This window comes from Sturnira hondurensis, unplaced genomic scaffold (genome assembly GCF_014824575.4).
Source record: "Sturnira hondurensis isolate 20B ecotype Veracruz unplaced genomic scaffold, ASM1482457v3 Scaffold0016663, whole genome shotgun sequence".
NCBI lineage: Eukaryota > Metazoa > Chordata > Mammalia > Chiroptera > Phyllostomidae > Sturnira > Sturnira hondurensis.
Genome location: NW_028089294.1, coordinates 16120418 through 16145988, shown reverse-complemented (window position 1 = coordinate 16145988; position 25571 = coordinate 16120418). Strand labels below are relative to the sequence as shown.

General features: G+C 36.9%; 1 protein-coding gene, 1 non-coding gene and 1 pseudogene across 2 annotated transcripts in view; 1 reads left to right on the top strand and 2 right to left on the bottom strand.

Annotated features, from left to right (window-relative positions):
• RAB10 (RAB10, member RAS oncogene family) overlaps positions 1 to 25571 on the top strand; it is a 65521-nt gene that overhangs the window by 21243 nt on the left and 18707 nt on the right. The gene's annotated exons all lie outside the window — the stretch shown is intronic.
• Positions 13706 to 14928, bottom strand: LOC119001369 (60S ribosomal protein L6-like; annotated as a pseudogene).
• LOC119001508 (small nucleolar RNA SNORA61) lies at positions 14699 to 14818 on the bottom strand. Its single transcript, XR_005069595.1, has one exon. It is a non-coding gene; the product is annotated as a small nucleolar RNA SNORA61 (small nucleolar RNA).

The window sequence follows — 25571 nt, the reverse complement described above, 5'->3', positions numbered from 1 at the left end:
AACAAAAGTCAAAACAGGAGTGTTCTCTTACATAACTACAACATCATAGTTTTACCCGGGGAATTTAATATTAGTCAATAATATTGTACGCTTTATAGTTTTTATTTAAACTTACTTAACTTTTTTGCCTTTTTTGAGGGGGTGTTTGGCAGTGGAGGTATCCAGAGTCCAGTTCAGAATTATCCATTGGATTTAGTTGTCCTTTTTTCTTTCCTTAATCTAGGACAAATCATATCATGACATTGACATTTTTGAATGAGTCTAAATATTTTGTTAATAAAGTCCTCTATATTTGGGATTCAAGTTAAGCTTTTTGGCAAAATACTACCTAGGGGATATCTTCCTCAGTGCCTCACATCAGGAAATGCATGATGTTACTTTATCCCATGTTATATTGGAGATAATAACTTTGAGCCCTTGGGTAAGATATTGTTGGCCACATTTCTCCATTGAAAGTACTTTCCTCCTTTGTAATTATAACAAGTAGTAATAGGGTGTTTTGAGACTATGTTTCTGTCTTATTCTACAATAACACTTTGCCTGGTGGTCTGATCCATGAATGAATCAGTTGTTATTACATTTTGTGTTGCAAAAAAACAATGTTTATCTTTCAGTCCTTTTTTTAAAGATCTTAAAAACTCTGACCAGAAGCCCTTTGTTCAGCGTACTTTTTTGCATTTTAGTAGCCACAGTTGTGTTAATGTGGACATGTTTAAACAAGTGTTTTCTTGACTTTTTACTTACACAGCATAATAGCCTTCCTTGATCTACTCTCTCCAGTCTTTTTATGTTTTAAACCAATTTCAAAGACTTTTAATGAAAATAATAATTTCATACTTGAAAAGTTAAACAGTACTAATATATGACTGATAATGGAGTACCCTGTACCACTCTTTCCCTGTCCTGTGACAACCCTTTTAACTCTTAGTTAATTCTGTTATTTACCATTCTATTCTAAATAATATGATTATACTACAACTTACTTATCAATTTTAGACATTATGTGTTGATTTTCTATTGTGGAATATAAGACTTTGAGCCCAAGATACATTGGCTTCATAGTCCCTGCTGCTACTCTGTCTTGTACAAGGTGAATATTCTAGAGATGGAGGTCTTTTGTTTTATTTACTATATATGTTTCCTTAGTCCTGGTATTCCTTAGTAGGCTCTGTAATATGCTTTTCTTTTTTAGTGTTCTGACTGTGATTTCCTGATGTATTGTTTAAGGGCAGTTAAGACAACTAACAGGGAGTCACTCATGTGCACCCATACGTACAAACAGATGACTCCTTTGTCTGAGTAATGGAACAGCTATTTACTTTTTCTTCTGACATATTCTGTACTTATCTGTATAAATAATTTTATGTATTGGCATATATATAAGTACTTTTTAAATTTTCACTTTTATGTATACCTTTCTGTATCTGCATGGTAGTCACGTTAATTTTTTGTCAAAAATAATGTTTTTAATGCACTTATAAGCATAATACTTACTACCTATTACTTATTACCTATTACTTATTAATACTTATTACCCACTATTTTCCATTTTGACATTTGTTGGTATTCAGTTTTTGAGTGAATACTAAGAATCTGAAGTAAATTAGTTCATTTTAGTACCTCAGGAAGACTGGTTCGATTTTTTTTTTTCCAGAAATAAATAATTATCCTGGAATTGTAAGATTCCAAGGACATTGATCTGGGAATTGTAGTACATAAATTTGAAGCATATGACTCTTGCTGGGCATGTAATACTTTTGCAGTCCTCGTAAGTTGTATTTTAGGGCAGATAAATTGGAGATTGCAGACACTTTCATTTGGTACTTCCTGTTTGTAAACTTTTTTTTAGTATATTCCATTGATTATGCTATTACAATTTCACTTTTTTCTCCCTTCTGCTCTCCTCCACCCAATACCCCTATTCCCTCCAGCATTCCCCTCCCTTAGTTCATTTCTGTTGGTGGTACATGTAAGTTCTTTGGCTTCTCCATTTCCTATACTATTCTTAACCTCTCCCAGTTTATTTTGTACCAACCATTTATGCTTGTTATTCCCTGTACCTTTCCCCCCATTCTCTCCTTTCCTCCTGTCTTCTGGTAACTCCATGTGATCTCCATTTCTGTGATTCTATTCCTGTTCTAGTTGTTTGCTTCGCTTTTGTTTTTGTTTTTTAGATTTGGTTGTTGGTAGTTGTGAGTTTGTTGTCATTTTACTTTTCATATTTTTATCTTTTTCTTAGATAAGTCCCTTTAACATTTCATATAATAAGAGGTTGGGGATGATGAACTCCTTTAACTTGACCTCATCTGAGAAGCACTTTATCTGCTCTTCCATTCTTTTGTTTTCAGTAACAACAATTTATCAAAGACGTTAAAACCCAAAGATGCTTTGAGCATTTCATTTCGTTGAATTCTTTAATTAATACTTCCAACTGATTTTAAAAATGCAAACAAAATTTAGAAGATTCATTTATAAAAATTACCATTGTAGGACACTTAGGTAGATTTACCAAGTAAATCTACAAAGATCTACAAAGTAGTTCTTTTCTTTTCCTCTCCTTCCCTCTCCTTCCCTCTCCTTCTCTCTCCTTCTCTTCTCTTCTCCATTTTTAGACAGAGGGGAAGGGAGGGAGAGAAACATTAATGTGTAGTTGCCTCTTACACGCCCCACTGGGGACTTGGCCTGCAACCCAGGCATGTGCCCAAGACTGGGCATGGAACCAGCGGCTCTTTGGTTTTTGGGCCAGCGCTCAATCCACTGAGCCCCACCAGCCGGGGCCAAACCAGTTTTTTACAGGCTCAAGCATTTCTGAAATGATTGATGACACGTATTAATAGAGAAATCACAAGCTGCCTTTCTTGTGTCTGTGTGTGTGTGATCATCATCAAGTAGATCACAAATTTTAGAGTTGTCACTATGAATTTCTAAATTTTAGCATTAACTTATTTTTCCATTGGTAAAATATTGTAGCCTTTTTGTATGCAGTTGTGAATGTGTATTCCACAGCTATTCCAAGTATGTTTTTTTTTTGTTTTATAGGGTTTAGGTTTTTTGTTTTTTGTTTTTTTAGCTTTTAACGGGATCATTGTTTTTACCATGGCACTGTACACCACTGGAATTTGTATTCTCATTATCATTAAAAGAAAAAATGTATCTTTAGTGTTACATATTTTAATTCAGAATAGTACTCATAGTAATATCAGATGCTTCACCTTAAACAGAATAAACTTTCAAAAGTGTTATGTTGATTCCCATGAATTGGATGAAAGAGTCCTTGCCATCAGTGGGATGATGGTTTTTCTATTTAAAACATGATACTGATAACACTTATATCTATGGTCTCTTTGTTTTCTTCTGTTAATGAATCTGACAGATTAATACTTATTTTTTTCCTTTTTTTTTAAGCGGACAGGAAACCATGGAATTGAAATCATGAAAAAATCTTTTATAATACTCATTTTATTAAATTATTACATTTTTAAAGACATCTTTTGTAGCTATATGTGTTGTTTTCTTCTTCACACAGTATTACAGTAATTGCTGCCTTTGAATTAAATGGTGGTGTTTTTCAGATTTTTTTCTTCATGTCATTGTTTTCTCTTTGAACATAAACTTTCTGAGTGAATTGTCTAAAGGGCTTATTGCAAAACATATACATTAGTTATAGATATACATGCTAAAATAAATGATAAAATGTAGCAAACACATTTATACTCGGTATATTCTTTAAAAAAAGATTTTAAAGAGAGGGGAAGTGAAGGAGGAAGAGAGGGATAGAAACATCGATCCGTAGCCTCTCATGTGTGCCCTAACTGGGAACCGACCCCCAACCCAGACATGTTCCCTGACCAGGAATCGAACTGGTGACCTTTGCTTTGCAGGACAGTGTCCATTCAATTTAGCCACAGAAGTTAGGGCTTTCTGTATATTCTGAAAGGACTGCTTATGCACATTTTATCTATATACACTCCTATAATTTTCCATGTTTCCTCTTTATCCCACTTACTGGGAGGTAACCTGATGACTTCTTGGATCTTGCTGAAGCAGCAGCTTTAAACATTCTCCTTAGGAGATGGCTGCCTTTTATTATATTTGATAATCAGCTGGATGTGCAAGAAGGGGAAATGTCAGTTATTTTGCATTTGTAGAGGGTTGGGAAATAGAGACAGGTTATCACTGGCCATCTTTTTAGATTTAATCATATGTTAAAAAGTTGTAACTGTTTATAGCACACATTTATCTCATAACAACGTAAGACCTTGGCAAAAGTGTGTAGTACCAACTGAAGGTCTACCACACCCTCTCCACTTATTTTAAAGCGACCGTGTTAAAAGTCTAAAATCTGAGGCAGAGATGGTAAATGTGGACAGGATGTTGGAAAACATGGTACATGAAGACTGTTCTAGTTAGACGGACTCAGTGACCATACTCGCAGCAGTTTGGTGGGGCAATAAGTATTCATCAAGTAAAGAAGAATACACCGAACCAGAATAAGTCTCTAGTTAGATCATTGTTGTGAGTAGAAAATNGGTCTACCACGCCCTCTCCACTTATTTTAAAGCGACCGCGTTAAAAGTCTAAAATCTGAGGCAGAGATGGTAAATGTGGACAGGATGTTGGAAAACATGGTACATGAAGACTGTTCTAGTTAGACGGACTCAGTGACCATACTAGCAGCAGTTTGGTGGGGCAATAAGTATTCATCAAGTAAAGAAGAATACACCGAACCAGAATAAGTCTCTAGTTAGATCATTGTTGTGAGTAGAAAATACATTGTGAAATCAGAATAAACAGAGGTCTTACTCTTTTCCTATTTGGGGGCATGGGGAGATAGCACAGGAAATGCTGTCCTAAGGAACTGACATTTATGCCAATATCTGAGATGTTGTTAGAAGTTAAGCAGGAGAAAAGAGAGAAAGAACATTCCAGACAGAGGAAATAGTCACAAAAAGGTCCTTAGAAAGAGTAAAGAAAGGTTATCAAGTTCAAAGACCTGAAAGAAGGTCTGTGTTGCAGATGTGAGTCAAGTAGGGAGAACAGAAGCAGAGGTGTTGAAGAACAAGGTGTTGGCCAGATCACGCCGAGTCTGGTAGTCCTTGTTAAGGGGTTTGAGCTCTACTGAAGGTTTGAGCAGGGATGTGACATTTAAATTCTTAAAAGATGGCTGGCACAGATAATGTGCAGAATGGATTGTAGTTGGAATTTCCAGTTAAAGACTTAACAGAAGATGTATTTAAACTCTTATATGTACATTGAGTGGTTTAATCTTTAAGGAGTATGAGAGACTGTGTGTAAAAGAACCTATCAGTGACTGTGAGCCTTTCATTTTTTCTGGAGATGATCTTTTAGTGACAAGTGTATTAGAATATTGAGCAAAGAGACAGGGTTCTATCAAAGTTCATTTGTTTTGTGAGCTTGAGCAAGTCATTTAACCTCTAAACCTCTTTCTATGTTTGTAAACTGAGCATGTTAGAGAAATGTGTGTTTAATTTAATAGTGTTTAATCTCTTAACTCTTGTTAACATATGGGCTGAATCTTGCTGAGTCATTTTTCTCAGACTGTGTAGGCAAGGTTTAAAGCCAGCTAAGCAAACTTAATGACATCTCATACCTCTTCTGTAGAAGTCAGAGGAAAGAGTTGTTTTATGTATATGCTGTTGTTTTTTAATTAAAGTTTTTTTTCAGAGCAATTAGTATATTAGTTCACGTAGGTTCCTTCTTGAGAGAAAATATCTAGGACTACTGATGTTCCTCCTTGCGTTAAAAAGTTTTTGTTTTCTTGATTGGTTCTAGAGAGGAAGAAAGGGAGGGAAACAGCAATGGGAGAGAGAAACATTGATCGGTTGCCTCTTGCACATGCCCCAGCTGGGGACCACACCTACAATCCAGGCATCTGCCCTGATAGGGAATTGAACTGGAAACCTTTCAGTTTGCAGGATGACGCCCAACCACCTGAGCCACACTGGCTAGGGTGCCCCTCCTTCCACTTTAATGGAAGTTTGAAATTAAGAATATTTGATTTGCCTTATGCCTCACTATAATCTCATATGTTAAAAACGTTTTTCATCTGATAATACAATCTCATTACATACTATAGCTTCTTTTTCTTCTAAACAGCATTGAGGTAGGGATTTTTATGCCCAAAAAGTTGACTTTTTTTTTCCTCACAAAAAAGTTCGTTTGCATAGAGGTGATCTTAATTTCTACAGCAGAACCATGGTTGAAGCTAGCGGACCTGCCACCAGTAGCCGGCCCCTGCCTAGTTCATCGGTAGAGTTGGGTCTTTGTCTCTGTAGTTAAAAATAGGCAATCCTAACTATCCCAGAAATAATGTCGATTGCAGTGTTCCTCAGGACTTACAGATTTGTTTTCTATAATTTAAATGTTTTGAAGCATACCTTGAAAATACTAATGCCTTAAATAGCAAGGCATTTATTTAAAAACTTTAGCTGTTCATATAGTTTTGATGATAGCAGTGTTGGTGTGGGGACACAGTACTTGTATGTGTGTGTCAGTCTTAGATTTATCTTTTCTCTGCATTATCACCTGTGTTTTCTACCAAAGCTCCTCGATTGTAGGGATCAGGCTCCTTGGACACATTGTATGACATGTAAATTCTGGAAAAGTTACTGTATTCTGTACCACCATGAACTCACACGAGGAAGAAAAAAAAGTTTAATTTCGCTTAAGAATGTCCTCAATGAAACAGAAAGAACTTTTTTAAGTTTAATAAATCTTTACTCTTGGGTGGACATCTTGTTTTCCTGTGTGACAAAATGAGAAGTAACTATAAAATATTTCTGTCTCATTATGAGACTATGATTATCTTGTGAAATTGAATTGGCCGCCTTTAAAAAATTTTTTATTAATTTATTTTAGGAGGGGGGTAAAGAGAGAGATAAACAATGGAACAATGGTTTGTTGTTCCACGTATTTATGCATTCATTGGTTCTTTTTTTTTTTTTTCATTGGTTCTTGTATGTGCCCTGATGGGGGATTGAACTTGCAACCTTGACGTATTGGGATGACGTTCTAACCAACTGAGCTACCTGGCCAGGGGCTGAATCGGGCACCTTTTTCATGGAACATCATTTATTCTTGGAAGAACAACTGGTGTACTATTGTTATTCAGACTTGAGTATTTGGCAGATGGCACTTTCCCAAGTGAATGAAATGATATTTGTTGCCAATGAAATAATTTATGGTTTTAAATGAAAAATTAAAATTCTGGAGAACTTTCATTTTCCTCCTTGAGCCTGACAGCTTTCCAATAAGAGATTCCCCTGATGAGGTCCATGGTAATATTTGTCTTTCTTTTCATATTGTGTAATAAGATGTGTCAGCATAAGGAAGAACTGTGTAGTGAACCAGTATTTTTTCAAATGACCAATACATGATGTTATAAAATCATGTGTGGATAAAAAGACCCACTCCAAGTGTAAACTAACAGATGAATTCAATGTAATAGGATATGAAAATTCATTGCTATAGTTTCAGATTCCACATTGCAACTAATCTTTAAGAAAATATCACTTCTATAGTGTCGAAGAATATTTAGAATTATCTCAATAGGCTCTTAAAATGCTCATCCCTTTCCAGCTACGTATCTATGCAATAGACTTCATAGATGTACTTTTTATTTTTCATGTGTTTCAAACAAAGCAGCTTATTGCAACAGATTGAATGCAGAAGCAGATAAGAAAATTAAATTGTCTATTAAGCTGAACATTAAAGTTACAAAACTATAAAATCCAGGCCACTCTTTTTACTGTTTTATGTTTGTTTAGAAAAAAAACCTTTTTTTTTTTTAGGTTTTATTTATTTTTAGAGAGGGGAAGGCAGGGAGAAAGAGAGGTAAAGAAACATCAGTGTGTGGGTTGCCTCTTACATGTCCCCAGGGTTGGGGCTCTGGCCTGCCCTGGGGCAGGCAACCCAGGCATGTGCCCTGACTGGAATCAAACCCACAACCCTTTGGTTTGCAGGCTGGCGCTCAATCAATTAAGCCACACCAGCCAGGGCTGGAAAATATTATTTTAAATAAAAATGTTATTTATAGGTCTATTATTTTAAAATAAATTAATAGGTAAAATTTTTCTCAGTTCTGATTTTTAATATGGTAAATATAAATTGATATAGCCCACATAAACAAAAACTTCTTTGGATCCTCAGTAATTTTAGTAGTATAAAGGGGTCCTCAGACTGGTGGTATACCTTTTTCATTGCTTCTGTGGTCCCTACTAACTCGATTCATATCTGGTAGGAGAGACTGACACAAATGAAAAGTGAAATGATAGGATAATCTATGAAATAATGGTACTGAGAGAAGTCACTTAAAGGAAATCCATTTAAAACAATGAACATTTTCCTAGCAAATAATGCAAAACAAACAAATGTTGGGAACTTGAAGAGAAATTAAATTAAAACTTATGAAAGCAAGTTTTATCTTGTATTTGACAAAGTTTAGATTATAATTTTAATTCTCGGGTACCATTTTGCACTGAGAGAAAGACTCTAGTGCGGAAGGGGTGGCATACTTTTTCTGACAAAATTGTATAAATAAGATCCTTTAACCTTCCTTTTGACTTTTATGGTGTAGATATAAAGAGTCATTAAAATGTATTTAAAAGTCTTAATCATTTTTAAAGAACTCCTAATTTTGTGTTCATATAATTTTAAGTCCACTTGTGTTGTCATTCTTATCTATTTCTGTTCCTGCATTTATTCTTCATTTGTCAGTGGCTTAGCAGTTATTCCCTATCATTTTTCACTGCATCTTTTACAGGATTTGTAGTCTCTCTTTGTGGCTAAGTTTACACTGTTATTGGAACTGTTTGGTGAGAGACCTACCAACACTATTCAAATTCCACTACTCTGTTGGAGTGAAATGGTTTTGTGCTTTGGCTGGTGTCCTAAATGGGTCCGTGCAGATTTAACTTGTTTATCAGATGTTTTGTCGTCTGATAAATAAGCCAGAGAAGAGATTGCTTGACAGGAATTTTGTTGTTGCCTTTGTTGTTTTTTTAGACAAAGGAAAACCTGAGCTGGAAGTTAGAAGTGAAGGGGTGGTAAAGGTTTGTGGAAGTAAATTAGGAATTTAAAGTAGCTGTGTTTTATCTAATATGGAGTAAACAGATGTCATGCAAAGTATTCTGATGTAAAAGTGTCATGACCAGATGACAAGTTGTTGTGAGAGTGGGGAGTAAGCATAATAGATTAATAAGTTTGAAACAGGTAATCAACAAGCCCTAGATTCTGAAGATTAGGTGGCTTTTGAAGATTGTATATAAATTCATTTTGTAACAAGTTAGAAAAATTCTAGTTATGTGACAAGTTATATATAGTTTTTATATCCATAAAGGGGAAAGGGAAAGCTAACAAAAGGTTTGGAGATAGGTGAGCAAATTCAGGGAAAATTCAGAAGAGGGTTACTGACCTGAGAGTCATACTGCTGCCTGGGACAGTTTGGTGTGGCTCAAGGAGCCATAATCAGGAGAATAAGGTAAGGGCAGGCCAAAAGGAGAATGGACGAGAGTTTGTCTCACTCCTGGTGAAGCATTAGACTGGGAGAAGGCTGAAGTAGCTAGATTAGTATTCAAAACCAATTTAATAGTTTCAGTGAGAGCTTTTTATGTATATAGGCTTCTACACATGGTCTCATTTAATCCTCACAACATACTGGAAATGGAAATGATAACTCCTGCTGTAGTTGGGGGAACCAGAGGTAGGTCTAGAGAGGTTAAAACTTCACCCATTGCAACACAGCTAGTATGTGGCAAAGTCAGAGACCATGTTTGCCTGCATCCTCTTAATTACTGTGCTTCATACAGCCTTTCTTAATTCCTAAAGTGCATTCACACTTTATTGGTGTATTTTCTTATTGGTGTGTAGTGTATAACTTAACAGAGCATCAAAATATGACTGAGGTAGCTTTGTAGGGATCAAGATTGTTATTTTAGGCAGAGTTACTTTTGATGCTGGGGTACCAGGTAATTTCAGAAGATTCTGGAGAACACCGTCTTCTGGACGGTGCCTCCTAAGTTTTGGGTAGTGGAAATTATGGCAAAAGCAGCAACATAGTATTTTATCATAGAATCTCCTTTGCTTAGTTGTTGGACATGGAAGTTTCTCCTTCCTTTTTTCAGGAAAGTGTCAAACGAGCATATAAAGAGAGCTCAGGAATAAAGGAAATGGAGGAAATTCATTAGGGATTCAAGGTATTAACTACAACATATCAAATTTAAAACTACCTCTGGAGGCTGGTTCGATGGTAGAGGGTTATCAGAACTCAAAGTTAGTATCACTAAAGTTGGAATAACCCCCGCCCCATCAATTTGACTGGCTTTAAAATAAAAAAAAACTACCCCTGGAAGTATATGATTCCAGTGAAATAAATCTTACGATTTTCGTGATACAAAGCAAATCTCATTAATTTTTGCTATACTAATTTTGAATTCAAAGTAATTAAGACATAGTAATTATGATTATTTTACTTTATCATTGGAGCTTTTGATTTTCCAGGTTATCTTGTGAGATACAAATATAAATTTAAAAAAAGATTTTATTTGTTTTTTTTTTAGAGAGAAGGGAAGGGAGGGAGAAAGAGGGGGAGAGAAACATTGATGTGCAAGGAATAAATACATCAATCAGTTGCCTCTCATACTCCCTGGGCCCATTGGATCAAAAGAGAGCTGGTTAAGTAATTTCCCAGGGTCACATAACTCATAAGTAATAAAGCCAGGATTCAAACTGGGGCATTTGTTATCAGAGCTCATGTTCAACAAGCCCTATGATTGGGAATAAATTCCTGTCTGGATATTTCTGGGTTTGGGCTTGCTATTCTGTACAGTGGGACCAAAGATGCTCTGCAAAAGGCAAGATCAAAGGCAGGCATGTATGTGAAGCACTTTGTGAATCTTAAAACCACAGGAATGTAAATCATTGGTGCCATTATTATTTCTGACTGGGAATGGAACTGGAGACCTTTTGGTTTGTAGGCCTGTACTCAGTCCCCTGAGCCACACCAGCCAGGGCTGTGTGCGTGTGTGCGTGTGTGTGTATAGTATTTTTACCAAATGGATATGGAGTAAAATGCAAGTACTTGATAAATATTTAAAACTGTACATGGAGCCCTGGCCAGGTAGCTTAGTTGGTTAGAATATCCTGATACACCGTGGTTGTGGGTTTGATCCCAAGTCAGGACATGTACAAGAATCAACCAAGGAATGCATAAATAAGTGGAACAGGAAATCAGTGTTTCTGGCTCTCTCTCAAATCAATAAAAATAATTGTAACACTTCATGGGTATTATAAATACAGGTATTAAAGGAAGTATTATTTTTTTCAAATAAGAAAATTCAACTTCTGGGTAAGAAAAGGCATTATATCTGCGGTGCATAGAGAAACATTAATTCTCTGTTTTTGTGGTGTTTCTTCTCTTGTTTTTATACTATTGTATGTTAACTGGTATTGTGGAATTTATCAGATTTCACAGCCGGCTTCTCTATGTTACTTCTGAGAATCTTAATGCCTTCATGAATTAGAGGAGTGTCTCTAAAATTAGTGTATAACAAAAAAGACTTCATCTTGACTTAGAGAGTCAGCAGTTCTTGGGCTCTATTATATATTAATGTGTAATGTCTGGTTCTTTTGTTTACTTCGATGAAATTCTTTTTTGTTAGAATGACTTTTGTTATTTGTAATGTAATTTTAATGTAATGTACAATTATTTCAGAACGGAAAGTCTATAAGTGGGATACAAGAACAATATACCCAAATTAAATGTACTTCTCTACACTAGCAGTGAAATTAAGACAGTAATTCCATTTTTAATGCCATCAAAAAGAATCAGTATTTAGGAATAAATTTAACATCAAAGTGCGAGACTTGTGTACTGAAAACACTGTTCAAAGAGATGAAAGATTTACCCAGTGTTCATGGATCAGAAGACAAGACAGCGCTACTACTCAAATTGATCTATGGAGTCATTGCAGTCTCTATCAAAATTCTCACTGGCTTGTTGGCAGAAGTTGACACGTGGCTCCTAAGATTCACATGACCCAGAATTGGTGAAATAATCTTGAAAAAGAAGCACAAAGTTGGAAGAAACACTGTCTGATTTCAAGACTCAAAGGAAAGCTACAGTAATCAAGACAGTGTGGTACTAGCGTAGAGAGATGTAGAGACCAGTGGATTAGAATTGGTCAAGAGTCAAAAATATCGAGCACCCCAAAATGCTCTCCTTTTCTGTTTATTCTCTGTCTCTATCTTCTTAATTTCCTCCCATTACTTAAATGAACAGGTATTTATTGCTGAGTATGTTGGACTAGGGTGGTTTCTGAGTTGACGTTTATTCACATGCATCTGACCTGACTAGTAAATGCTCTCAGGACTAGTAAACTAAGAAAGTTCCAGTTTCTAACAGCAGTTAGAGAATAATGCAAATGTATGTATATGAAGTACAGTAGTCCTTCTCTATTCATGCTTTTGCTCTCTGCAGTTTCAGTTACCTACAGTTAACTTTGGTTCAGAAACATTAAGTGGAAAATTCCAGAAATAATCAGTTTTAAATCATTCACCTTTCTGAGTAGCAGTGATGAAATTTCATGATGTCCTGTTTTGCCCTGTCCAACCTGGGAAGTGAATCAATCATCTCTTTGTCCAGAGTATCAGCACTATATATTCAACCTTCTCAGTTAGTCGTGCAGCTGTTTCAGTTATATCAGCTGCTGCTGTGTCACAGGTGTTTATGTTCAGGTAACCCATATTTTACCTAATGGCCCCCAAACTCAAGGGTAGTGATGCTGACAATTCAGAAATGCTAAGGAGAAACTTGAAAGAGAAAAGACTGTGTTCAAGGAAAAGGTGAGAGTTCTCGACTTAATAACAAAAGAAAAAAGTTGTATTCTGAGGTTGCTAAGATCTATAGTAAGAATGAATTGTCTGTCCTTGAAATTGTGAAGAACGAAAAAGAAATTCATGCTAGTTTTCCTTTTGCACTGTAAACTCAAAACATTATGGCCACAGTGCATGTTAAGTGCTTAGTTATTTGGGGAAGGCATTAAGTTTATGTGGATGACATGAATAGAAATGCATTCCAGTTGATGGCAACATGTTGCACCAGAAAGCATTGAGCCTGTACGAAGACTTCAGCAAGGGATCTGCTAAAACAAGTGAACGCATTCACGTACATTCTATTACAGTATATAGTAATCTGATTTCATTATTAGTTATCTTGTTACTAATTTCTTACTGTGCCTAATTTATAAGTCAAACTTTATCATAAGTATATATGAATAGGGAGAAACATATAGAGTTTGGTATTATCCATAGGTCAGGCATCCACTGGGAGTCTTGGAACTTATCCCCCACAGATAAAGGGGGACTGCCGTATATATTTATAATTCATTATTGCTATTGCTGTTGCTGGTGGCTAGGTCTGGAACAGTAAAATAAAAATATTTTTTAAATAATTACATAATGAAAGAAAGCAAATTAAGAATTGGATACAAAGTTCCTATTACTTTGGCTTTGTTTTTCTGTCTGTAGTATCAAACAGCCAGTGTGTGGCTATGAAGATATCTGAGAAATATCTACCATGCATGTAGAAAGAATAGTAGCTGGATTCACCCCCCCCCAAACTTTGTATTTACTCTTTGATCAAAGGAGACACTTTATTTTATTTTTTAACAGATCAGTTAATTGGGTTTTTAAAAAGAAATTTAGAACTTCATTTTGTGAGGATAAAGCCCGTTTGTGAGAGCGAACACAGAACGGAGGTAGCCCTGGAGCTGAGGAACAGCTTTGGTTTTTGGCAGAATTTGTGAGTCCATGGCTTTCTGATCAACCTTGCGTTGCTCTGTAATCTCATATTCCTCTTTCTCGGTGTCAAAGCTCTCCCCTTCCTGGTGTCTGGGCTTGCGCAGCTTCTTCTTGAAGCAAGCATCAGCGAGATGCTTGGGGATTTTCACACCACTTATATGAGTTTTGGTAGAGGTGGCGATGACAGATTACTGGTGTGTTCTACATAGAGGAACTCAATTAGAGGCCGGAAGTCCAGTCACAAGTAGCAAGCCACTGCTCAGCTGCTTCAGGAAAACCACCCTCTTGCCTCTGTGGCGCCCAGTGAGGATGATCAGAGTGTCCCGAGAGTGATGCTGGCCTTCAGTTTTCTTACATGCTTACTGGAGGGTTTCTTGCCATGGTTCAACAGCGTTCAAGGCACATCTTCAGTAGGATAGTATCTAGTCATTTTGCAAAGTTTAACCACTTGGGTACCACCACCATTCCTTGTTGCCACCAACTGGTTTTGTGACAGTAGCCATAACTTATTTTTCTTTTCGGTCCTGGATTTAGCTGCCAGGAGTGAAAGGATTTACTTCCTCTTGTACATGGCCTTTTGGGAATACATAGCTGACTCGGAATACCTGCCATTTTCTCTGACAAGGACAGGGTTTTGGCTGCAGTGGGGCTTCTCCTTCTTAGGCATCTTGGCCTTGAGGTTACCCTTCTTCTCCCCCCCTAAAAAAAAGGAGGACATGCTCAATCAAGAAGCAACAAAGCCAATGACACATCCGTTCCTTCCAAATACAGAACTATTAGTCAGCCATCATTATACCAACTGCTCAGAAAGTCACACACATTGCTCTTCCCTTTATCTTATTTTACAGGGGAGGAAATAACAAGTTCAAAGAAAATTTAATCTTGTTCGAAACTGGCCCACACACTACAGAGCTGTGAGGCCAGCTTCAGTGTTACTTTCCCTCCTTTTACGACCACCAAGACTGGTGTTTAGATCCGATGGGAAAGGGAACCGGAGGGGAGGTTACCCTTCTTAACCTTGCCTCCAGCATCAGCCTTCTTGGTTTTGTGTTTCTTCTTCTTAGTGTCCAGCTGCTCAGTTTTTTCACCTGCCATCCTTGTAGGTGTCAACCTGATACCCTCCTGGTTCGGATGGCCAAGGATTGGGGACCTGAAATTGAGATATTTATTTTTAAAAAGTAAAAAAAAAAATTTCTTGGCTCAAACACTTTAATTCTAGCCTTAGCAAGTTTTCAGTAAATAAAAATTGGACCTAAAACCTTGAAAGAATGATAGTACAATACACCAATACTAGAAATCCTAACAGCACAGAACAATAGAAGGCAGAAACTGAGCTCCCTGAAATTCTCCAAATTTTGTATGTATACACATTGATGTAAGGGCATGGACAAAGGATCCATGATTTTCACCGGGTTCTCAAATTATTTTGAACATATTCGTAAAGAGATTAAGGATTGCTTAATCTTCAGACGACATTAAAGCTGTCCAGATCTTCCACTTCTAGATGTTAGAGTACCTGATCCTACATTACCTCTGGCTGTAAACAGCTAGGTCACTGAACAAAATGTATGAAACAGCTGTGTTTTAGGTATTTGGTAACAGGCAGGCAGTACCAGAGATAAGGGAAACAAATTGAACCCTGCTATCTCCCTGACTTTCTATCTGAAACTAGATTCCAGTGCATGATCTAAACAAATAAACAAAGCAAGGCAGTCCTGTTGGAGATAGAAATCAGAGTCTGGGAATTTGCAGGGTTAATTGTCACAGAAGGTGGAGTTATACAGACAGATTTTGAAATCTGCAGAGGAGTTTCTTTGAGTCTTTGGCTGGATATTAAGCTGTGTGGGACTCCATGGGTAGGTAAGGAACAGAACAACTACCAGAGAAGAGGTAAAAGTATTGGGATTTACATGAGTTGGGAGACATTCTAGTTCTGACCAGCTAGCGTGGAGAGATTTTGGTGAATGTCAGGACCATGTGGGAGAGACCCCCAAGATGGCATTCCTGTATGAGCAGGACTAAAGTAACTTTAGAGAAAGGCTACTCCAGCTCCCACCCCCAAACTGTGGCGGGGGAAAAAAAAACCAGAGGCCTCTAAGGGATTAAGCTCATTCACAACTAATTTAGCTGCCCACCTGAACAAAACTCAACATTTTAAAAATTCATACATTAAAAACAAAAACGCCCTGGCCATTGTGGCTTGGTTGGGTGCCATCCCACAAACCAAAAGGTCGTGGGTTCATTTCCTGGTACGGGCATGTGTCTGTGTTGTAGGTTCAGTCCCCATGCTGGGGGCACCTTCAAAAGGCAACTGATTGATGTTTCTCTCTCACATCAGTGTTTCTTTTCCTCTCTTTTTTTCTCCCCCTTTCTCTGGAGTCAATAAAAGAAAAAAACTTAAACACACAAAAAATAAATAAATTCATACATTGACAAAATACACAAAGTGTTTATCTAATCCAAAATAACTAGACATAAAGGAAAAATAGAAAAATGTAACCCTTAATCAGGAGAAAAATCAGTTGATGGAAACAGACTCAGAAATGACAGTTGATAAATTTAGAAGGCAGATGTTGCATTTAAAGGAAAGCATGAACATGAGAGAAATACAAGGTATGAAAAAGACCTATTAGAACTTCTAGAATTGAAAAATACAATATCTGAAATGGAAAACTCAGCCGATCAGGTTAATGGCAGATTAGACACGGCAGAAGAAAAGACCAGCGAAAGAGTAATAGAAACCATCCAAACGAAGCACCGTGGGGAGAATTCTAGGCCGGGGCGGGGGGACCTCATCGATATGTGGGACATTGTCAAGTAGTCTAATGTATGTGCATTTGGAGTCCAGGACTGGGGGCTGAGGGTTGGGGAGGTGTGGATGCAGAAGAAATAGTTAAAGAAACAATGGCAGAAAAATTTCCTAGTACAATGAAAATAATAGTGCCGTAGACCTAATGAACCAGGTAGGATACACTGAGGCATATCTTAATCCAACCAGTTATAAAAAGAAATCCTAAGAGAAGCCAGAGGGGGAAAGACCACATTTTATATTTATATATATATATATATATATATATATATATTTTTTTTTTTTTAAGATTTTATTTATTCATCTTTTAGAGGGAAAGGGAAGGAGAGAAGGAGAGAAATATCAATGTATGGTTGCCTCTGGTGAGTCTCCTGCTGGGAACTGGCCTTGCAACCAGGCATGTGCCCTGACTGGGAATCGAACCTCGATCGTGTGGTTTGCAGGCCCGCGCTCAATCCATTGAGCTACACCAGCCAGGGCTTATATTTATATTTTTAACATTATATATATACATGTACACACGCGTACTGTAGAGGGACAAAAGTAAGAACATTTGACTTTCCATGAAAAACAGTGTAAGACAATAAATGAACCTAACTTATAAATGAATAACAAGCACACTGAGGAGGAAGAAATGAATAATCAAAGTAAACTTAGAAAAGAATGTTTTGATTAGGTACTGTAAGATTTAAAGGTAAAAAGAATTGTATATAAGTATTGTAGTTATAGCAAGTCTAGTTTCTCATATGGCCATGGGTTGGCAAGTCTGAAACTACTTTATATATGTAGCAGGTCCTCAGATTACTTGGTTTTGTGTAATGTCATTTCATTACAACCTTGATGAGAAACAAAAATGCCTGGTCAGGGCCACTGTACTGTGTGGACTTTGCACAGCCTCCCAACGTCTGTATGAGTGTCCTCCCAGTCCTTTGGTTTCCCAAGTGCATTGACATGTCTAAATTGTCCCCGTGTGAGTAGGTGTGGGTATTTGTGTGTCAAGTCTCGGTTTCAAGAAGACTTACTGTATAGTAGGATTGAATGTGTTTTAGATAGTAAGGCCAGGTTTGTAATTATTAAAGGAGAGAGTTATAGGTGATGAAACAAAGAAGTGTAGATGAACTAGCTGTGTGATGTCAGATTGGAATCAGAGGTGTCAGTATGGACTTGTGGTTTTAGATATACATACAAATAGTTATGGAATTGTAGATTGTGTATATGCATGGGTTAGTATACATAAATGCGAGGAGGGGTCCCCCAAAACAATGTATTTATTAAAAAGTTGTGAATGTATTCTTACATGTTTAAACTTCACGCATCTTCAAAATACTCTCCATTTGATGCAATACACTTATTGAGGTGTTTTTTCTACTGCTCAAAACCGCTTTTGAAGTCACCAGTTTTAATGCCTTCTAGTGCTTCTGTTGTTTTTCTTTTCACCTCTTCCACATCGGCAAAATGTTTCCTTTTGAGGACTTTTTTCATCTGGGGAAACAAAAAAGTCGCTGGGGCAAGATTGAGTGAATAGGGAGGGTAGAGCCCGGGGCAGGGGGCGGGGGGAGTATACTGTTTTTGGTCAAAAACTGCCAAACATTCAGCACAGTGTGGGCAGGTGTGCTAATAAACCACCCATCATGAAATGAGCAAATGCATTGAGAGAGTCTTAAAAAAAATTAACTGAAGTGGAAGACAGCCTCTCACAACAATTCCAGTTGGTACACAGATAGAAATGGGTTCCTAGAACATTCACCTAGCAGAGGAAGCCTGTACTGCAAGGGGCCTGCCCTTCAGAAGATAACCATGTTTTGGGGGGGATCCCCCCTCATAAGTTTCCTCACTTTCTTTTCTGGGAAGGACTCAAGGTAGCGATGAGCATACCTAGTACCTAGACCTCGGACTCTACAAATCTTCATAAAAAGGAACCAGGGCTTTTCTGAGAACTGGTTGATTCCCAGAGCTGGAGTAGGAGAAATGCAGCATGTTCCTGGAACATTGTTGGTGCCAGAAAACAAAGAGTGCTCAGAAAAGGTGTGGTGTTGAATCAGTGTTGCCTTCTTGTTTCTGATAAATGATTGTGTAAGTGTGAGCACTAGGAGAAAGTAAATAAAAAGTATGCATGTACTTTGTGCTATATTTGCAAGTTTTCTGTACAACCTTTTAAGTTTCTTAAATTTATATTTCTCCCAAAAGTATAAAGGGGGGAAAAATGAAACAGTGCGAGCCAGAATACAATAGCATAATGTATTTAAAGTTCTGAAAGGAAAAAACTATCAAGTCAGAATTCAATCCTAATGAAAATATCTTTCAAAAATGAAGGCAAAATAAAGACATTTTCCAGACAAACAAAAGCAGAGAAAATTTCTTGCTTTCAGTCTTGCACAGTATTAAAAATATTAAAGAAAGTGTTTTAGGCTGAAGAAAATCATTCCAGATGGAAACTCAGATCTACACAGAGGAATGAAGAGGATAAGAAATAGTAAAAATGTGGGGAAATAAAATTTTATCAAATTTTAATATATTTCAAGGACAATTTATTATTTAAAGCAAAAAGTTTTAATGTTCTATGGGATATATAATATTTAGAAGTAAATATTGTATAACATGTATTCAATGTACTTCTATATGTGTAACATGTAGAAACATAGGTACATGCAGAAGTACAAGATTTCTAAAAGCCAAATAATGGAAGGGAGAAAATGGAAGTATACTACTCTAAGGATCTAATATTAATACACAAAGCAGTATGAAATTGTTTGAAGGTAGATGGTGCTATTGAAGATGCATATTATAGCCCTGGCTGGTGTGGCTCAGTGGATTGAGTGCTGGCCTGTGAACCAAAGTGTTGCTGGTTCAAAGCCTGGTCAAGGTATGTGCCTGGGTTACAGGCCAGGTCCCTAGTATGGGACATTGAAGAGGTAACCATACATTAGTGCCTCCCTCTCTCCCTCTCTTTAAAAATAAATAAAATCTAAAAAAGTGAAAATAAAAATAAAATTTAAAAAGATGTATATTGTAAACCCTAGCAAGACCACTTAATTGGTATATATAATAAGCTGCTAATCATCGAAATGCTCGAGTGACTGTATTAATATTAGACAAAATAGATTTCAGAGTAAGGGCTATGTCTTTTCAGGAATGAAGATTCTTTTGAAATGATAAATATGTCCATTTACCATATTTATATACCTGATACCAGAAGTCAACCAATGACTGCATGGATGGGTGGAGCAATAAATTGATGGTTTTTTCCTCTGTATGTGTCTCTCTTCCTCTCTCTCTAAAAAACAATAAATAAAAATAATAATAAAAACAAAGTTGTATCCAGTACAATAAAACAAGAAAGAAGTAAGTCATAGAGGTTTGAAAGGAAGATATAATGAAAGTGCTTTTTTACAGACCACCTGACTGTATACATAGACAACTGTAAACAACCCCTTAGCCTCTCCTCCAGAATTAATAAGTTAGCATAGCAGGGTTGCAGGATATAAGGTTAATACGCAGTAATATACAATGTTCTATACAAAAGTATGCAGTAGCATCCCAAAAATGAAAATGAAGTAGGGATGAGTTTAACAAAATATGTGCAAGACCTAGGCACTGAAAATGACAGAGTACTACTGAGAGAATTGAATTTGAAGGCCCAAATAAACAGAGAACTCTTCATGTTCATGAATTAGAATGGCACACATCACTGTATTCAAACTCGTACCTATGTTTATTGAACACGCCAAACATATTTCCACCTCAGAGCCTTTGCAGTTTACGTTTTCTCTACCTGGAACACCCTCACCGGATAATCACACGGCTCATTCTGTTCCAGACCTCCTGAGGTCTTCACTCGGAGGCCTTCCAAGTGAGGTGTTCCTTGGTTTCCTCATGTAAAGTAGCTCCCCTTTTCATTCTTCTTTATAGCATTATCACAGCTAATATTAACATTTTTATTTTATTTTGTCTTACCTTTCTGGAATGAAAATTTCCTCAACCTGAAGGACTTTGTTTACTGCATTCAGTGCCAAGTGTGTATTGAATGTGGTTTATTCTGCTGGGACACACATTACTAGAATGTTAAGTAGCTCAAGACTGTGTATAGGTCTGACACAGATAACTCCCCTTCTTTTATTACAAAGCCTTTTATCACAAAATCATAAGCATGTAATTCTGTGACATAACCATATCATACCCAAGCACACTATATGACATTTTAGGTGAAATGTTCAATTTAAAACTATAAATTACTAAATCCATATTATTGCCCTACCAACCACACTCAAGGAAGCCTTACTTTTGCTGGGCCCTTCCTGTATTTACACACACACACTAGAAATGCTTGTTATTTATTACATGTTACAGTGTAATTGGGGAAAGTTGAACTTAGCTTTGGTTCTGTCAATTTTGCAATTTTCAGAGCTGCTCCAATCTCACAGATTTCAAAAATTAAAATCAATGGAATTATGCAACAAAAGAAAAATAGATAATTTTAACTGGGCTTCTTCAAAATGAAAAACACTGCATTGAAGGATATTAAACTGAAAGTACAGTCTACAGAATGAAGAATATATCTGCAAATAGTATATCTGATAAGGGTCTAGTATCCATAATAATAAAGAACTTTTCCCAGTCAACAACAAAAAGACAACTTGATTTTAAAATGGACAAAGGACTTTGAACAGGGATTACGCCAAAGAATATATGCAAATGTCGAACAGGTACATGAATTGATGCTCATTGACATTGATCGTTAGTGAAATGCAAATCAAAACTGCAGTGAGGTACTACTTTATGCCCACCCACTAGTATGACTTAAAATTTAAGAAAAACAAAACAGTAAGTATTGGTGAGGATGTAGAAACATTTAACTTTCATACATTGCTAATGGGAGTGTAAAACGGGGCAGCTGCTGTAGAAAATGGCAGTCCCTCAAAGAAAGTCAATCTCAGCTCTGCCTGGATAGCTCAGCTGGTTAGAGCGCCATCTTATATGACAAGTTCGTGGGTTTGATCCCTGGTCTGGGCACGTACAAGAATCAACCAATGAATGCTTAAATAAGTGGCACAACAAATGTTTTCTTCTCTCTCTTCCTCTCTCTAAAGTTAATAAATTAAATTACTCCTAGAGTTACCACATGACCCAGAATATATACCCCAAAGACTTGCAAACAGGTACTCACATAAATAAAAGTACATGTATGTCCATAGCAACACAGAGGCCAAAAGGTAAAAACAGCCCAAATACCCATCAATAGATGGATGGATAACCAAATTATGGTGTATGAAGTAGAATATTGTTCAGTCATAAAAAGAATTTAAGTACTGATGCATGCTACACTGTGGATGGACCTTGAAAACATCGTGCTAAGTGAAACAAGCCAGACACAAAAAAGGTCAAATGTTGTATGCTTTCATTTACATGAAATAATCCAGAATGGGAAAATCTGTAGAGACAGAATGCAGACGAGTGGTTTTCAGGGAGCTGCAGGAGAGGATAATGGAAAGCAACTGCTAAATGGGTATGGAATTTCCTTTTGAGGTGATGAAAATGTTTGGACCTAGATAGAGGTGGTAGCTGCACACATTATGAATGTACTGAATTGTACACTTTCGAATGGTAAACTTCATGTAATTTTTCCCTCAATAGAAAATAAGTAAATGAAAATGGCGTATGGCCTTGGCTGGCACGGCTCAGTTGGTTGGGTGTCATTCTGAAAACGGAAAGGTCACTGGTTGGATTCCCAGTCAGGGCACACGTCTGGGTTGCAGGTTCAGTCCCTAATCCAGTGCCTTTGGAAGGCATCCAGTTGATGTTTCTCTCTCTCCCTTCCCTTCTCTAAAAATTAAAAAATAACGTTAAAATTTAAAAAGTCCTTTCAAAATGGAATTATGTAATTTAATGTAGATTAAGAGCATGTGTGGTCTGACATTAAACAGATGTGGAGTTGAGTCCTGCTTCTGCCACCTGTTAAGTCTGTGATCTTAGGTAAATTGCCTTAAATTTTCTCTCCTATAAAATAGATGTATTGGTGCTTTCTCAGAGGATTTTTGTAACTGTTAAATGAAATGGCATGTGTGAAATGCTTGAAACACTTAGTAGTTATCCAGTAAATGTTATTTGTTTTTTAATATATATTTTTGCTACTACTGATTTTTTATTCTTTGTTTGTAGAATAGATNATTAAGAGCATGCGTGGTCTGACATTAAACAGATGTGGAGTTGAGTCCTGCGTCTGCCACCTGTTAAGTCTATGATCTTAGGTAAATTGCCTTAAATTTTCTCTCCTATAAAATAGATGTATTGGTGCTTTCTCAGAGGATTTTTGTAACTGTTAAATGAAATGGCATGTGTGAAATGCTTGAAACACTTAGTAGTTATCCAGTAAATGTTATTTGTTTTTTAATATATATTTTTGCTACTACTGATTTTTTATTCTTTGTTTGTAGAATAGATAAAGTATTGGGTTGGGTAAGAAGTCTACATTTTTTCCCATAATATAAAGACCACATTTTTTCATTTTCACCAATAACTTGATTGATTTGGACATTTTGAGTATGTTGGCTCTCTCCTGTGTGGTATAACGTTGATTGTTCTGAATTAATGTCTCAATTTGATCACTGTCAACTTCACCTATTGTACCCAACTGTGGAACATTGTCCATCAAGAAATCTCCAGCATGAAACTTCACAAACCACTTTTTGACACATTGGATCAGTCACAGCATCTTTTCCATACACTGCACAAATCTTTTCTTCTTTCGCATTTCACTTGCATTTTTATTTTTCTTGAAATAATAAAGCATACTATGGCAAAAGGTGTATTTTCTTCCATCTTCATTATTAAAATGGCTACACAAAAATTCACCAATTTTTGATGTTTTTTAAGTTTTTTAAAATTTTATTTATTCTTGGAGGGAAAGAAGGAGAGAAAGAAAGGGAGAGAAACATCAGTGTATGAGAGAAACATTAATCAGTTGTTTATTTGCACACTCCAACTGGGGACCTGGCCCACAACCCAGGCACATGCCCCAACTGGCAATTAAACCAGCAACCCTTCAATTTGCAGGTTGGCACTCAGTCCACTGAGCCATACCTGCCAGGGCTGATAAGGTTTTTTTTTAATGCACACTAATATGACAGCTGTCACAATATAGTCTAACAAAATTGTTTTGAATAAAGTTGAAGACAGCTAAGTGCTTCTAGAGCCATCCTACAGAAAAAAATCTAAATGAACTTTCTGACCAACCCAAATAGTATGGACTAAGATTATTTTGAGGATTTAATGAGTCAGTCTATACAGTATGCTTAAAATAGTGCCAGGCACATTGTAAATTCTGAGTGTTTACTAAGCTATACTATATAATATGAAAGGGTTTTTAGAGGGAACTTTTTTGCATTCTACATTTTTACATCTGCAGCCAGATAAACTAATGCCCACATTGGAAAATGGACTTTTCAGAATTTGTTCTAGTAATGCTAGAGCTAGCTAGGACTACAACCTGGTCTCTTAAATTTCAGACTAAGCTACATTCAAAAGATCATAGGTTGTGATTCTTCTTCTTTTCCTGGTGTGGTAAAAACACTGATTTTTCACTTGTTAAAGACCACAGATGTGATCATTTAGCTATGTAAGTTGTTAAATTTTGCTTGTATGGAGTTTGTTATTCAGGCTGTTTCTGCTTGCATCAATTACTTTGTTTTGACATAGCATCAGAAGTCAAGCCTTGGAAAACTGACGGTTGTAGTGCCCAGAAGTTGCAGTTGCTCCTCTTGCCACTGGATGGTGCTTCTGCAATTATCATAAAAGCAAATGTTTGGGCTGATACTGTTTCTTACTTTCCTGAGCCACTGAAACTGATGAATGAGTTAAACCTGCAGTAAATTGAAATACTTGTTTGAGCTGCGCCCCAGTAGTTTGTACCAAAAAAGTGGGAGTTCCTCTATTGTGTTTTTTTATTGTTGAGACTGTTACAGTTGTCCCCCATTTTCTTCCCCTTTGCCCTCCTCCTCCCGCCCCCCACCCCAGCCTTCACCACACTGTAGGCTCTGTCTTTGGCTCTGCATATCTGTTCTTTGGCAAATCTCTTCCAGTCCCTGCTGTCACCCTCCCCTCTTTCGCTCTGTTCCATGTCTCCATGCCTCTGGTCTTACTTTGTTCATGTCTTACTTTGTTCATCAGTTTATTTTGTGCATTAGATTCCACATATATATGACATCATATGGTATTTGTCTTTATCTGGCTGGCTTATTTCACTTAGCATAATAATCTCCAGGTTATTAATAATCAACGCTGTTGTAAAGGGCAAGAGACATACAAATGGCCAATAGACATGAAAAATGCTCAGTGTCACTAGTCGTCAGACAAATGCAAGGTAAAACTGCAATGAGATATTACCTCACACCTGTCAGAATGGCTGTCAATGCATCAACAAACAAGTGTTGGTGAGGATGTGGAAAAAAGGGGATACCTAGTGTACTGCTGATGGGAATGCAGACTGGTACAGCCACTGTGGAAAACAGTATGGCGTTTCTAAAAAAATTAAAAGTGGAACTGCCATTTGACCAAGTAATTCCACTTCTGGGAGTATGTTCTAAGAATCCTGAAACACAATGAGAAAGAATGTATGCACCCATATGTTCGTAACAGCATTTTTTACAATAGCCCAGATCTGGAAACAGCCCAAGTGCCCAACAGTAGTTAAGTGGATTAAAAAGCCATGGTACATTTATACAGTGGAATACTATAAAACTGTAAAAAAGAAGGAACTGTGTTTTTGTTTGTTTGGTTGGTTGGTTGGTTGGTTGGTTTTTAGAGAATGGGGAAGGGTGGGAGAAAGGGAAAGAAATACCAATGCGTGGTTGCCTCTTGCACGTCCCCTACTGGGGAACCTGGCCTGCAACCCAGGCATGTGCCCTAGATTGGGAATTGAACCAGGACCCTTTGGTTCACAGGCCCACGC